Raw genomic sequence first — 14,240 nt, forward strand, 5'->3', positions numbered from 1 at the left:
GTCTTGGTAAAAGTATCAAGACACTACGGTCTGACCGTGGTGGCGAATACCTCTTTGGAGAGTTTAGGAATTACTTATCAGAAGTCGGGATTCAATCCCAATTGTCTGCACCTGGTACACCCTAGCAGAATGGTGTGGCAGAGCAAAGGAATAGGACTCTTATGGAAATGGCTAGATCAATGATGAGTTATTTAGAATTACCAAATTCGTTTTAGGGATATGCTTTAGAAACAGCAGTGTACATTCTGAATATGGTACCTTCTAAAATAGTTCCTTCTACACCCATGGAATTATGGAATGGGTATAAGCCTAGTCTGAATCATATCCGGATATGGGGTAGTCCAACACATGTGCTGAAGGGAGATATTGACAAATTGGAATCACGTACAAAAGTTTGTCTGTTTGTGGGATATCCTAAGGGAATGAAAGGTGGTTTATTTTATAATCCTAAAAATCAAAAGATCATTGTTAGCACCAATGCTCGATTTTTAGAAGAAGATTATGTAATGAACCATAAGCCCATGAGTGAAATAGTTCTAGAAGAAATAAGAGAGGACACGTCTACTTTAATACCAACAGTTCAAGATGAAATACCACAAGAAACTGCAACACGTATCACACATGATACACAACCAGAGACAGTGCCTCGTCGTAGTGGGAGGGTTGTAAGGCTACCTGAGAGATTCACGTTTTTAGGAGAGTCTTTTGACTTGATCCCGAGTAAACATGAACCTGATCTCCGGACATATGACGAAGCATTCCAAGATATAGATGCAGTATCTTGGCAAAAGACCATGAATTCTGAAATAGAGTCTATGTATTCTAATAAGGTCTGGGAACTTGTAGAACCACCTGATAGTATAAAAGTCGTTGGATGCAAGTGGATCTACAAAAAGAAAAGAGGGACAGACAGGAAGGTAGAAACCTTAAAAGCAAGGCTTGTTGTGAAAGGGTATACTCAGAAATAGGGAATCGATTATGAGGAGACTTTTTCGCCGGTAGCCATGCTTAAGTCTATCCGGATACTCTTATCCATTTCCACTCATATGGATTATGAGATTTGGCAAATGGATGTCAAGACATCTTTCCTTAATGGAAGTCTTGAAGAAAACATCCATACAAAGCAACCAGAAGGGTTCATTGAAAAGGGCAAAGAGCATCTAGTGTGTAAGCTCAATCGGTCCATTTATGGACTGAAGCAAGCTTCAAGATCTTGGAACATCCGGTTTAATGAAGTAATCCAGTCTAGTGGATTTATTCAATATCCGGATGAGTCTTGTGTATACAAGAAGTGTAACGGAAACGTGGTGGTATTTCTTGTACTATACGTAGATAATATTTTGTTAATTGGCAACAATGTCAAGGTATTATCAGACGTAAGGGTATAGTTGTCCAAACAATTTGATATGAAGGACTTACGAGAATGTGCACACATTCTTGGGATCAAACTTATAAGGGATCGCAAGAAAAGAATGTTATGCCTATCTCAAGCTTCATATATAGATACAATCCTTGCTCGTTTTAGCATGCAAAACTCCAAGAAAGGTTTCTTACCTTTTAGGCATGGAGTATCCTTATCTAAAGAGATGTCTTCGAAGACATCAAAGGAGATGGAGGATATGAAGGCAGTTCCTTATGCTTCAGCTGTAGGAAGCCTTATGTATGCAATTCTGTGTACGAGACCTGATATCTGTTTTGTCGTGGCCATGGTTAACAGATATCAGAGTAACCTTGGACAAGGGCATTGGACTGTTGTAAAGCATATATTGAACTACCTGAGAATGACTAGAGATTATATGCTAGTCTACCAAGCAGACGATTTGCTCCCTATGGGTTACACGGATTCGGACTTCCAATCAGATAGGGACAATAGTAAGTCTACGTCAGGCTATGTGTTTACTCTAGGAGGTGGAGCCATTGTATGGAGGAGTGTTAAGAAGAAATGCGTCTCGAACTCAACCATGGAAGCTGAGTATGTGGCAGCCTCTGAGGCAGCCAAAGAAGTTGTATGGCTCAGGAATTTTCTAATGGACTTAGATGTGATTCCTGGTTTGCCCAAGATCATCACAATTTATTGTGATAATAGCAGCGCAGTTGCAAACTCGAAGGAGCCACGAGCCTATAAAGCAAGTAAACATATAGAGCAGAAGTACCACCTGATACGAGACATCGTCAAGCGAGGAGAAGTTGTCGTCGCCAAGATTGCATCAGCAAATAACCTGACAGATCCTTTCACTTAGGCCCTTCCGACGAAAGCTTTTGATCGGCATATGGAGGGGATGGGAATCAGATGTATGGCAACAGATATGGCAACTTAGTCTTTTAGTATAAGTGGGAGATTGTTGGAATGTATAATAAAAGCCTAGCTTTTGTAAACATTTATTTTGAAATAAAAGAATCACATAGGTTAATATCTACATTTATTTGTTAAATGTAATTGTTTAATTAATTTATATAGTAGATAACATGGAGTGTGGTGTCACTCTCAGAAGATCATGTTGTCGGTTCTTTATAAATTATAAATAGTTGCTCACGACTAAGATGGAAAGGAACAAACCATCGAAATAGTCGTAGTGTAATTAAGTATTAGTTTATCTTGATTAATAAATTACACTGGTACACTCTAAGTATATTAAGTATGACCATTTAGGTAAGTTCTTTTTGTACTGACTTAATAAAAGAACTAAACCTTAGTTATTATGAAAGTGTGTGTTCTTAATCCTAATATAATAACAAGCACATATGTTTAATATTTATTTCTTTGACTTATCAAAGGGTGAGGTTTAGCTCGATAAATCAATATGCCCGATAAGTTGGGAAATGATATTACTTACAGTGTGTGTTGTTGATTATAGAAGAAATCTGTGTTCTAGTTATCTAGGTTGAGAATGTCCCCAAGAGGAGCTCATAAGGATTGCCATGTTAAACTCTGCAGGTGGACTTAGTCTAACATGACAATGAAATTGAGTGGTACTACTCTTAGAGCTAGATATTAATTAAGTGAGTTATCAGTAACTTACTTAATTAGTGGGCATTCGTTATCTTAAACACAGGGAGACTAACACACTCATGATAAGAAGGAGCCCATAATGTAATTTGGGATTGGTGCGGTAGTACGATAATAACTCTTTAGTGGAATGAGTTATTATCGATGAACTTGAGTTGTGTGTTTGGGGCAAACATTGGATACTCAAGCTCATCGGAAGGCCAAAACCAATTTCTCCTCTAGGTCCCTGTCGTAGCCTCATTATAGCCTCAAGTCCATCCAAATATAAGCCCATCTTGGTGTCCAAGAAGGGGGTCAGCCCAATGCTTGGTGACCAAACAAGGGTCGGCCACATCCTCTTCTATAGGAGCCGACCCTTTTGCTTGGTGACCAAGCATGAAGGGGCCAGCCACAATAATTCAAAAAGGGAGGGTTGTTTTGAATTTTTAAATTCTTCTCTTTGTAGAAAACTACAAGTCTTAAATGAGAGATTTTAATTTTTAAAACTTTCCTTATTTGAATTAGGCCACATGTTTTAATGGAGAGTTTTAAAAGTTTTAAAAATTTCCCTTTTAAACCATCCTCATGGTTTAAGAAAAAAAGGAAGATAAGTTTTAAAATTAAAATTTTCTATCATCATGTTAAAAAAAGAAATTTTATAAGAGAAGTTTTAAATTTTAAAACATGGTTTTAATTTTTAGAATTTCCTTTTTTAACTCCTACTTTAGGAAAGAGAGCTTGTAAAATTTTATAAGAGTTTTTCTTCTTGTAAAATTTTATAAAAAAATAAAATAAAATTCCTTTTCCTCTTATGGGGGCCGGCCACCCTTGCTTGGTGCCCAAGCAAGGTGGCCGGCCATGTTTAAAATTATAAAATCATCAAATTTATTTTTGGTGATTGATTCAATCAAGAGGAAAGAAAAGGAAAATTAAAAGGGAAAAGGAAAAGCTAGAGGAAGATTTTAATTTTTGTAAAAATTCTTCCCTTATTTGCCTTGGGCAACTAATATAAAAGAAGGGGTGAGGAGGCTTCATGAGATACAATTCTTATTCTCTTGCTTGGAGAACCTCAAGTGGTCGGCCCTCCCTCTCCCCTCTTTTCCCTTTTGCTCTCTTCTCCTTGGTGGTGGTGGTGGCCGGTTTTTAGAGGAAGAGGAAGGAAGCTTTTGGGTGGTGATCATCTTGGAGGTTCGTCGCCCACACGACGTCCAAGGCGAGGCGAGGAATACGGCAGAAGATCTCGATGTCATTAGTTTACAAAAAGAAGGTATAATTAGCAATTGTTTTCCGCATCATGCTAATTATTTCTTTTTGTAAGAATTCCAAACACAAGAGGCATTAGATCTAGTTTTTCGAATTAGTTTTTCAAGTTTGTGTTTTCTTCTTTTTCTAATTTGTGATTCGATTGTTCTTTTTGGTTAACCTAGAGTTATTTAAGGAAATTAAATATTAGCTTTCCTTAAAAGGCTTTGTCTAGGCGGTGGTGGTTGCTCTCATATCTAAGAAGGCCATATGCCTCGCCATGCAGTCCTGAAAGTTAATTTTGGAAATTAATATTTAATGGAATTAATAACATAGGTGGGTTTGAATCAATAGTGTTAAGTTCCGCTTGCGATTCAAATCTAAACCATTAAAAACAGATAAGTTAAATTTGGAATCAATGATGTTAAGTTCCGTCTGGGATTCCTAATTTAACTTCTAAAGAACATAATAGGTTATTTAAGGAAAGGTTCGACACTTGTACAAAAAAATTTTGTACAGTAGAACCGGTACGTTTTCCTAGGACTAACCAACAGCATGAAGCCCGCATACTCAATAAGATACATGAATAAACAATAGTCAAAGCAAGTAAGCATGGTATATAGTATCTGCTAAATATCATAGATGACAACGAGAGACTGTATAGACATCAAATCAATTATCCAAAGATCGAGTGGATAAGTACCAAGCTCAGGAAAAATATGAGTGGAGTCAAGATAAATATAGAAACTATCTAAAAATATAGCTCATGCACTAAGGTCAAACTACTAAAGAATCAAGGTAAGTACCCGCCTTATATGTCAATCGTGCTAAATAATCCCACTTGGAGACACTCGTCTCAGTCAACATCTTGCAAATCACATGATGTATAATTTAGCTAATTATATATGCAACAACTATCTAAACCCAAACTAATTAGGGAAAATCCAAATCGAATGATCATTAATTATCTTAATTAATGATTAACTTCAATTACACTCATCAATGATTCTCTTAATCCTTCTAATCATAATCTACAATCCATTGATCAATCCAATATATCATCTACTAAATATCATGAATCAGTCTTACATAATTCATCCGCCCTAATTAATCCATTATTAAATCTATGACTTAAATCCATTATTGATCTAATTACTTGCTATAATTTCCAAATCAGCTTCTTTGCTGTGTTTGAGGTATCGGTTGAAGTGGGAAAGAATTCCAGCAAGTGTTGTATTCTGTGATCTGGAATTATGTTTTGTGGGATCTTTTCTTGGTTCCGGCAACACACCAACCAGCAGCCTCCTAGTTCCAGCATCAACAATAGCTAGGAATTGAGGTAAGGTGTAGTGATGTTGATACATGATTAGAGTGATTGATTAGTGTATGTAGGTTTTTGATTTTAGATGTAGATCATGGTTAGATTTGATTAATTTAGATGGTGTTACATGTTGTAATTAGTTGTTGATTGTGTGTAGAATTAATCTAATGGAATGGTTAGCGTTAGGGTAATTAACCCTAGTCAACCGTTGGATTTCTAATCTAATTGGTGATTAGGGATTAGGTAACTAATCCTAATTAACCATTACATTTAATTATGTAGATTGAGGTTGTGTTGATTAGGGTTTTGCCCTAATTTAGTTTTAGGAATTTTATTTAGCTATTCATTTGGATTTAGCTAAATAAAATATATATATTGTTTGTTGACACAGGACTCTGATTCGAGACAGGCGTCTCGACCGTGGATTGCTTGATTGTACCTTCTATTTGAAGCGGGTACCCTTTGACTTATCTCTTGATAGTGTCTTATGATATGTGCAGTTTATATATACTTACTAGTGTTGGTAGTTAGTACTTTCCTGGTTTAGTTTAGTTGATACCTGATATATGCTTCTACTGATAGCTGCTATACCTTAGTCTAGAATGTTTTTCTTTTTGGCTATGTTTATATGTGTTCATAGAGATAGAGGTATTTATTGTGCTTCCCTCTATACTGGATTAGTTGATAGATATGTTGGATATGTGATGTTGGATTCATGTTGTTTGTTATCCTTGTTATATATGTGTTTATCTTTTTGGCACCTACACATATAGAGGAGGATATGTTCAGGTATGACATACTGTAGCCGCATGCACCATATTACATGATTGTATGCTGGGCGATTGACGACTCCATTATTGTTGAGCTCATCGGCCGGCTACATGGACCTGCATACCACGTGACCACTGCATGGGTAGTGGCACAGCACACAGGGTGTGTAGGTTGCTCGGTGGCGCTCCGCTGGGGTGCTCATGGGTAGTACGATGACAGCGTGGTAGCACGCCGGGGTCCCTCCCCGTCATTGTGTACCGGGAGATGAGAGCATTGCGCTCCCTCACTATGTTTGAGGTAGGAGGATAGGTGTGCTCCGACAGCATCCCGTCCACTCAGTCACTCTTCAGGGGTAGTGACGGCAGAGTGCACGGTGTCACATCCCTACCCACTCGATCTCACCATCACGTGTGAGATGGCTGACTAGCGTCAGGGGTGACCATGACATATTGCATCATATGCACAGATTGCATTTATTGTGATTGTTGTATATTGGATGATGCCCTTGGGTGACTGCATATGATTGACATGCATACATGATACATGCTTATTTGCTCTGACTATCTTTATCTGTGTATGTCCACAGTCATTTGCCCAAGCCTCGCAGGTGAGTACAGTTTATTTCAGTTATACATTTCTTATTATTCTTGCAGTAGACTGTATTACATGCTTATTGTTGGTTACTGCAGTTTATTCAATTATGCATACCTGTTATACTATTAGGAGACTATACTATATGTTATACTGTTAGGATACTGTACCGTAGGATTGTTCCTGGTAGTTATATGTTGTTGTACATATCTATTGGATTACCTGCTGAGTTCTTTGGACTCACATCGTTATATTACTACCTTTCAGGTTGATATCGTCGGGAGATATTCCAGTCGCTAGCCCCCCATTGTCGCGAGGATTTCTAGTTATTGATTTTTGTTTTCGCCTCTATGCATATACCGGTGATGTGGGTTTTGTATGGTGGACTTTATGTTGAACATTCGGGTTTGCTACTTTTGTTTTCCGCTGCGGATATTTTCTTTACTTTGTGGATTTCGTTTTCTTCGTTGTAGTGGAGTAGGATGTTATACATATATCTGCGATGATTTCTATATCGTCTTTTCTTTATATTAAACTGCGTGGATTGTTCATATTAAACTGTGTGGAATGTTGATATAAACTACGTGGTTTGGTTATTATTTGCATAGTATTGTTCCTGCCGTATGGGCCGATGTATGGATATATGTATTCTGGATTCATATTATCACCCGTACAGGAGAGATGCTGCCAAAATTTCTTTTGGCAGGGATTACCTGGGGCGTGACAGAACCCATTCCAGGCGCCCAGAGCTACCATGTTAGCAAATGGTCAGTAATCTTGTCTGAAATCTGTGAAGATGAGTGTTGGCTTCACAAGTGACCTCCGTGGCCTGAGCAAGAGAGTCGGGGCGTTACCAACACCCCTACGCACAATGAGATGAACCAACAAAGCGTTAGTGACCTAAGACCGGGGTAGGGATCCCTGGTTAGGCCCTCTAACGCTCAAGTCAGTTCCTCTTGATGGTGAAAGAAGAAGAAAAAGAACAGTAACTGAAGTGAAACAGAGTTTAGATGCTAGAACTTGCGTACCTTGCCAACATAGAGGATCCCCCTTTTTATACTACCTCACGTGACCTCCGTAGTCGTGAAGTGGTCCCCGGTTTATTAGGGTTTGTTAGGAGATGAATTCATCTTCTATACTTCGTGCAATAATCCTTTAAGAAATCTTTTTTGTACCCAGATGTACCTCTTTTGTTGTTTGTGACTTATATTTGTGATGGGGGCACGTCATTGTAACTGAAGAAGCTTCTAGAAGATATTTCCTACAAAATATTATGTTGGGCCTATCTCGGTCGATCGTTTAAGTCGACCGTATATTGAGAGTACCTTCTGTTGAACCTATCTTTATGCTCGGAAGGGCTTTGCCCGGCCGAGCATATATGAGCACGTGGGTGCTCACTCAACCTGCAGTCGGTCGGTAATATGCTGAGAATCATATATAAGGCTAAATGCCTTTATGCTCAGGCGGGCTTTGTCCGGCCAAACATATATAAGCACGTGGGTGCTCGCTCGGCCTGCGGTTGGTCGGTAATATGCTGAGAATCATATATAAGGCTAAATGTGTAACGCCCCGACTCCTGGGTACTAAGCTGTGAGCCGGATCGCTACATTAACTATTGAAACTACTGTGCTGTACTGTGCGGAAGACTGGGTAAAATAAAATTTTACTAAACTATTGTAGTTGCCTCTGTTAACTCTGGGAGAGTGAGATTTCATATCCAACTACCTTCTAGATATTCATAGCTATACTGAGGAGGTGAAACTTGAGCTTTGGATCGGTCCGTGGAACGATCCACTGACACCCACGCGAACATTGGCTGCATCGGTCTGCAGACCGATCCAGCTGCTCACTGATCGCACACAGGAACGCTGGCCGGATCGGTCTGCCGACCGATCCAGCTGCTCACTGATCGGTCGGCTGACCGATCAGTGACCGCTGATTTCGTCCCGAACTCTCTGTTCGCGGATGGAACGGTCGGCTGACTGATCCTGGGAGATACAGTAGGCTACTGTATCCATCTGGATCGATCGGCTGACCGATCCAGGAGAATAAACGGCACTGGATCGGTCTGCTGACCGATCCAGGCTCTGATAGTCTGAAACGAAATCAGAATTTATGATTTCCAGCACTGATTCGTGCCAAGAATCACATACACAAGCTCTAGATACATGAAAAACACTCTAGCATGTAAATACTAACATTCTAAACATGATAAACTAAACAAGGCATAGTTTACTAAGCTATAACACCTAGTAACAAGACTAAGTCATAAAACTAGACATGTTAGGTACTAAAACTGAAATAAAAGCGTGTAGATCCCAAGGATCTTTATTCCAAACCCCTTGAACACACACATCATCGTAGCATCGCCCTCCAGCCTCCGCTAATCCACTTTTCTTTTACCTGTATCTGCAGTATAAGAAAAGTAGTACCTGTAAGCTAAAGAGCTTAGTAAGAAACCATCTACCTCACAAAAGCATGCAACGATGCAAATATGATTTTAAATCATGCTGTTTAAAATATATGCTGGATATACTGAATAAACTAGCATGGCATGGCATATAGGCATACAAAAGCATAAACTGGAACTGAAACATGGCATAGCATATAGATTAAACATGCTTTAAACTGGACATGGCATACTTATAAGCTGAGCATGAAACTGAACTAGTCATGCATATATCTAAATCTGTACATGAACTCAAATCATGTAAACTGAACCTGAACTGAACTAAACATAGAGCTATCATACCCAAATCATAGAAAAACTGGGCTGAACATATAATGAGCTAAGCTGAAACTAACTGATACTGAATTCAAACTCAACTAACATAACTAATTTTGAGTTTTGAAAACTAATTCATAATAAGTGAAAATACATAATCATGTTGTTTGGGCCCGGCAGCTGTACTTGCTATGCGCGCATCCCTAACTAGACCCGGGTTTGCAAGTCCCGAATTTAGTAGGGTTAACTAGGTTATCTAAACCTAGGGACGACTGTGGGAGTCCAACCCAATGGATATCTGATCCAGTACAGTGCCACTGAAAATAAAATACTGCAATAGCTAATACTTGCTTATTCTATTGTTTCTAGGTTATCTGAACCTAGAGCTAGGTTATCTAAACCTAGAGGCGACTGTGGGAGCCCACCCATTGGATATCTGATCCATATAAGCTGTAATAAACTGAGAATACTGAATAGATACTTCTAATGTATCTAACTGAACTGTTAAAGATGCATATGGTGCATTTTTACTAAACTAGCTATTTTATCGAACACTTAGTGTGCCCTAACTCTCCTCTTTATTAGGGAGACCGCCTCTAGGCACCCGACAACATCAACCTCCTATCTGAAGAGGGAAGACATGCCCGGCCCATCTAGAGGTGCTCAACTAAATCCCTAATCTGCGAAGAGAGTTAAATACACCCTAGATATCGATAAAAAAAAACTGCATACATCCTAACTAAAGCATAAAAACTCAATCAAAAGCTATTATACTGCAGGTGAGGGGTTTCTTACCTCCTATTCGTAATTTCTTACGATTCTATTCGTAGAATTCCGGTGGAGATGATTTTCTCGACGATCCGCTCACGTCTTCGCGTTCCTCTCGCGGAGAAGAACCTTTTTCGTGTTGGAGTCGTCGCCGGAAAGTGTCCTTGGGGCCCTAGAGAAGGAACCCTAGGCTTCCCTTGTTGTGGCGCCGAGAGAAGGAGAGGGAGAAGAGAGGAGCGGCGTGAGGCTTCGGTGGAGAAGGATTTTGCCGAACCAAGAATTAAACCACCCCAACTTAAATTTCTAATTTATATCAAGTGGTTCAATTGAACCCCACTCTAACATAAATTTATTTGATCCTCCTTTCTTTCAGCACGGCCCTGCTGGGTTCACCGGTTACTAACATTATCCCGTATACCATAGGTCTCGGGTTCGATTCCCGCCTAAGCTATTTTGCGGTTCTAATTATTTTTGCTACTTCCGATACTCGGAAAATTCCGGAAAAATATCTAAAAATTCCAGAAAAATCATTGAATATTTATAATGCAGTTTCGAGAATTTTCGGGCATTACAAAATGCCTTTATGCTCGGGTGAACTTTGCCCGACCGAGCATATATGAGCACATGGATACTCGTTCGCCTACAGTCGGCCGGTAATATGCTGAGAATCATATATAAGGCTAAATGTCTTTATACTCGGGCGAGCTTTACCCAGTCGAGCATATATGAGCACGTGGGTGCTCGCTTAGCCTGCGGTCGGCCGGTAATATGAGGATAATCATATATAAGGCTAAATGCTTTTATGTTCGGGTAAGCTTTGCCCGGCAGAGCATATATGAACACATGGGTGGTTGCTCGGCCTGTGGTCAGCCGATAATATGCTGAGAATCATATATAAGGTTAAATGCCTTTATACTCGAGCGGGCTTTGCCCGGCCGAGCATATATGAGCACGTGGGTGCTTGCTCGACCTACGATCAACCTGTAATATGTTGACAAACATATATAAGGCTAAATGCCTTTATGCTCGAATGGACTTTGTCCGGCCAAGCATATATGAGCACGTGGGTGCTTGCTCGGCCTGCGGTCGGCCGGTAATATGCTGAGAACTATATATAAAGCTAAATTCCTTTATGCTCAGGAGGGATTTGCCCGACCGAACATATATGAGCATGTGGGTGCTCGCTCATCCTGCGGTCGGTCGGTAATATGCTGAAAATCATATATAAGGCTAAATGTCTTTATGCTCGGGTGAGCTTTGCCCGGTTGAGCATATATGAGCACGTGCATGCTCGCTACGCCTGCGGTCAGCCAATAATATGCTGAGAATCATATATAAGATTAAATGTCTTTATGCTTAGGCGGGCTTTACCTGGTCGAGTACATATGAACACATGGGTGCTCACTCGGCCTTCACTCGACTGGTCACATATTACTCCTATCTTTCTTGACCTAAACCCCTCTTTCACTCGTCAGGCCGACCTACCATAACCTGTATCAGTCAGACTCAACCAACAGGCTATAAATAGAGCCCTAGTCTCAGTAGTTCGGATAATCACTTGTACACAAATTCATTTTCTGTTCTACTATTTTGTTTGTGAGTTGTCAACATTGTAAAAGGCTACTCTGCCCAAAGGAGATCTTCATAGTGAGATTTTCATAGTATTAGATTAGCAATCTTCTGATTACAAACCAAGTAAATTTCTGTGTCCTTTCTTTTATTGATTAGTTTATTAATTGCTTTGATACAAGTGTTTTTATTATTCCAAAAGATCGAGAAAGGTCTGCTTTTGTTTTCAGGACAATTCACCTCCTCTTACTAGCCGATTAAGGATCAACAAATAGGATGAGATAGTTATCTTGGCTACTGACTGTGAGTGAAAATCATGCTTCCACCAACTGGTTCAGTGGGCAGTCAGAGCACCTAAATGTCACTATTTACATGTGACAATACACGCTACCACTACCTGGTCTAGTGGGCAAACAAGACGTGTAGCTATCTAGCTTCGGACTATGGGTGACAATACACATTACCACTATCTAGTTTAGTGGGCAGTCTAAAGGTAAATGTATACACAACAATAATAACTAAACTAGTTGAAATAATCACATCCAAAGGTAATGCTCTACAAGCTACACTATGATATCGCAAGCATAATGACACAAGTATAAATAGCATAGATAGCAAGGAGATGCATGGATATCAAATATACTAAATGTAAGGACAAGTAGTAAAGTATCAACTCAAGGAGAAAATAGAGTGGAGTCAAGGTAAATAGTAACTATTGTCTAATCAATAAACAATAATAAATAATCATGCACTAAGATCAAAAACTATAAAGGTCAAAGCAAGAACTATCCATCTCGATTATAGATCTCTCTACTCATCTTCAATTCAGATGGTCAATCTCGAACTTGAATCTACATGTAAAGGTAGGAATAATATTTAAGGATCTATAACCGATTAATCATCCCATTGATTAATTAATCTATAAATAATTAATCAGTCTATTAATTAATTAATCAACCTATTAATTTATCAATTTATCAATTTATCAACACATTAATTTAATTAACTATCATGTTAATTAAATACATCAATTAGTGAGGTAGTTAATCACTTGATTAATTCTTTAATTGATATATAATTAATTCTTAATCTGATTCATTTAATCTCTTTTTTTCCTTAGTTAATCAAACATTAATAACTTAGTTAATTATATAACAATCAATCATTTAACTACCAATTAAATCGTGAAGAACTAATTAATAGTGTTACCCTAAATTCACCAGTCGGGCCCACGACATCCTCTCCGGTGGCGGCTCACAACAGCCAGGCGGCGGCAACAGCAGTGATGTGGACTGGCAACGTTTGTCGTACCCATCTTCTTCTCTTCTCTGACAATGCGACGGGGCCGATGGTCATTGCTATGTGGAACAACAGAACGACAACACTGCCGAAGGGGCAGTGGATCCAGCTGCTTGTAATAAGAAAAGTTCACAGAACATGGCAGCGACGTGCTGAGAAGACAGCAACGATGACGGCGTTGGTCCATGCAAGGCGAGGGTTCGCGTGACATCGCGACCTTCTCGAACAATGCGATGGCTAGCTGCTTACGGTGTGCAGGAATATAAGGCAACGGTAGCAGTCGTTCATGGCATGGGTGGAGAGGGGCAACCGGTGGTCAATAAGGGAAGGGGTGTAGTGTCGGTGTTGGCTTACTCGCATCGATGGAGGAGCAGCGCCAACGGTTGGGTGGTGTTGGTCCTGAACACGGCAGAAACGCCGCATGTGCATGGGTGAGGAAGAGACGCGACGGTGAGAAATAAAAACTTAGGTTTAGGACAATAAGAGAAATTAATCTAATCAACTCCCATCTTAAATAGGGTATTCTCAAACAGACTTTCCTTTTATTCTTTTATCCCCATAAAATATAAAAATATTCATATAAAATCTAGAAAATTCTATAAATTCATTGCCTTATTAATTATTTTATTTTTATTTTCCTAAATAAATTTATTTATTTCCCATTTTAATTGTTTTAAATCATATATATATATATACTTTCTATTGTCTAATCTCCAATAAGGTCTTCCATTGTCTAGCTCTGCTAAGACTTTCACTATCTAGTTCCTAACTAAGTCTTCACTAGCCAGCCCCACTAAGACTTCCACTGCCTAATTTCCAATTAGGTCTTCACTACCTAGCCCTGCTAGGACTTCCTATTGCCTAACCTTCTATTAGAATTTTCTGTTACCTAAACTTTAATTAAGACTTCCTATTATCTAACCTCTAGTTAGGACTTTTCTAGACAAGTATCAAGTCCTCCCTTGACC

The sequence above is a fragment of the Zingiber officinale genome, chromosome 5A (assembly GCF_018446385.1).
Source record: "Zingiber officinale cultivar Zhangliang chromosome 5A, Zo_v1.1, whole genome shotgun sequence".
Taxonomy (NCBI): Eukaryota; Viridiplantae; Streptophyta; class Magnoliopsida; order Zingiberales; family Zingiberaceae; genus Zingiber; species Zingiber officinale.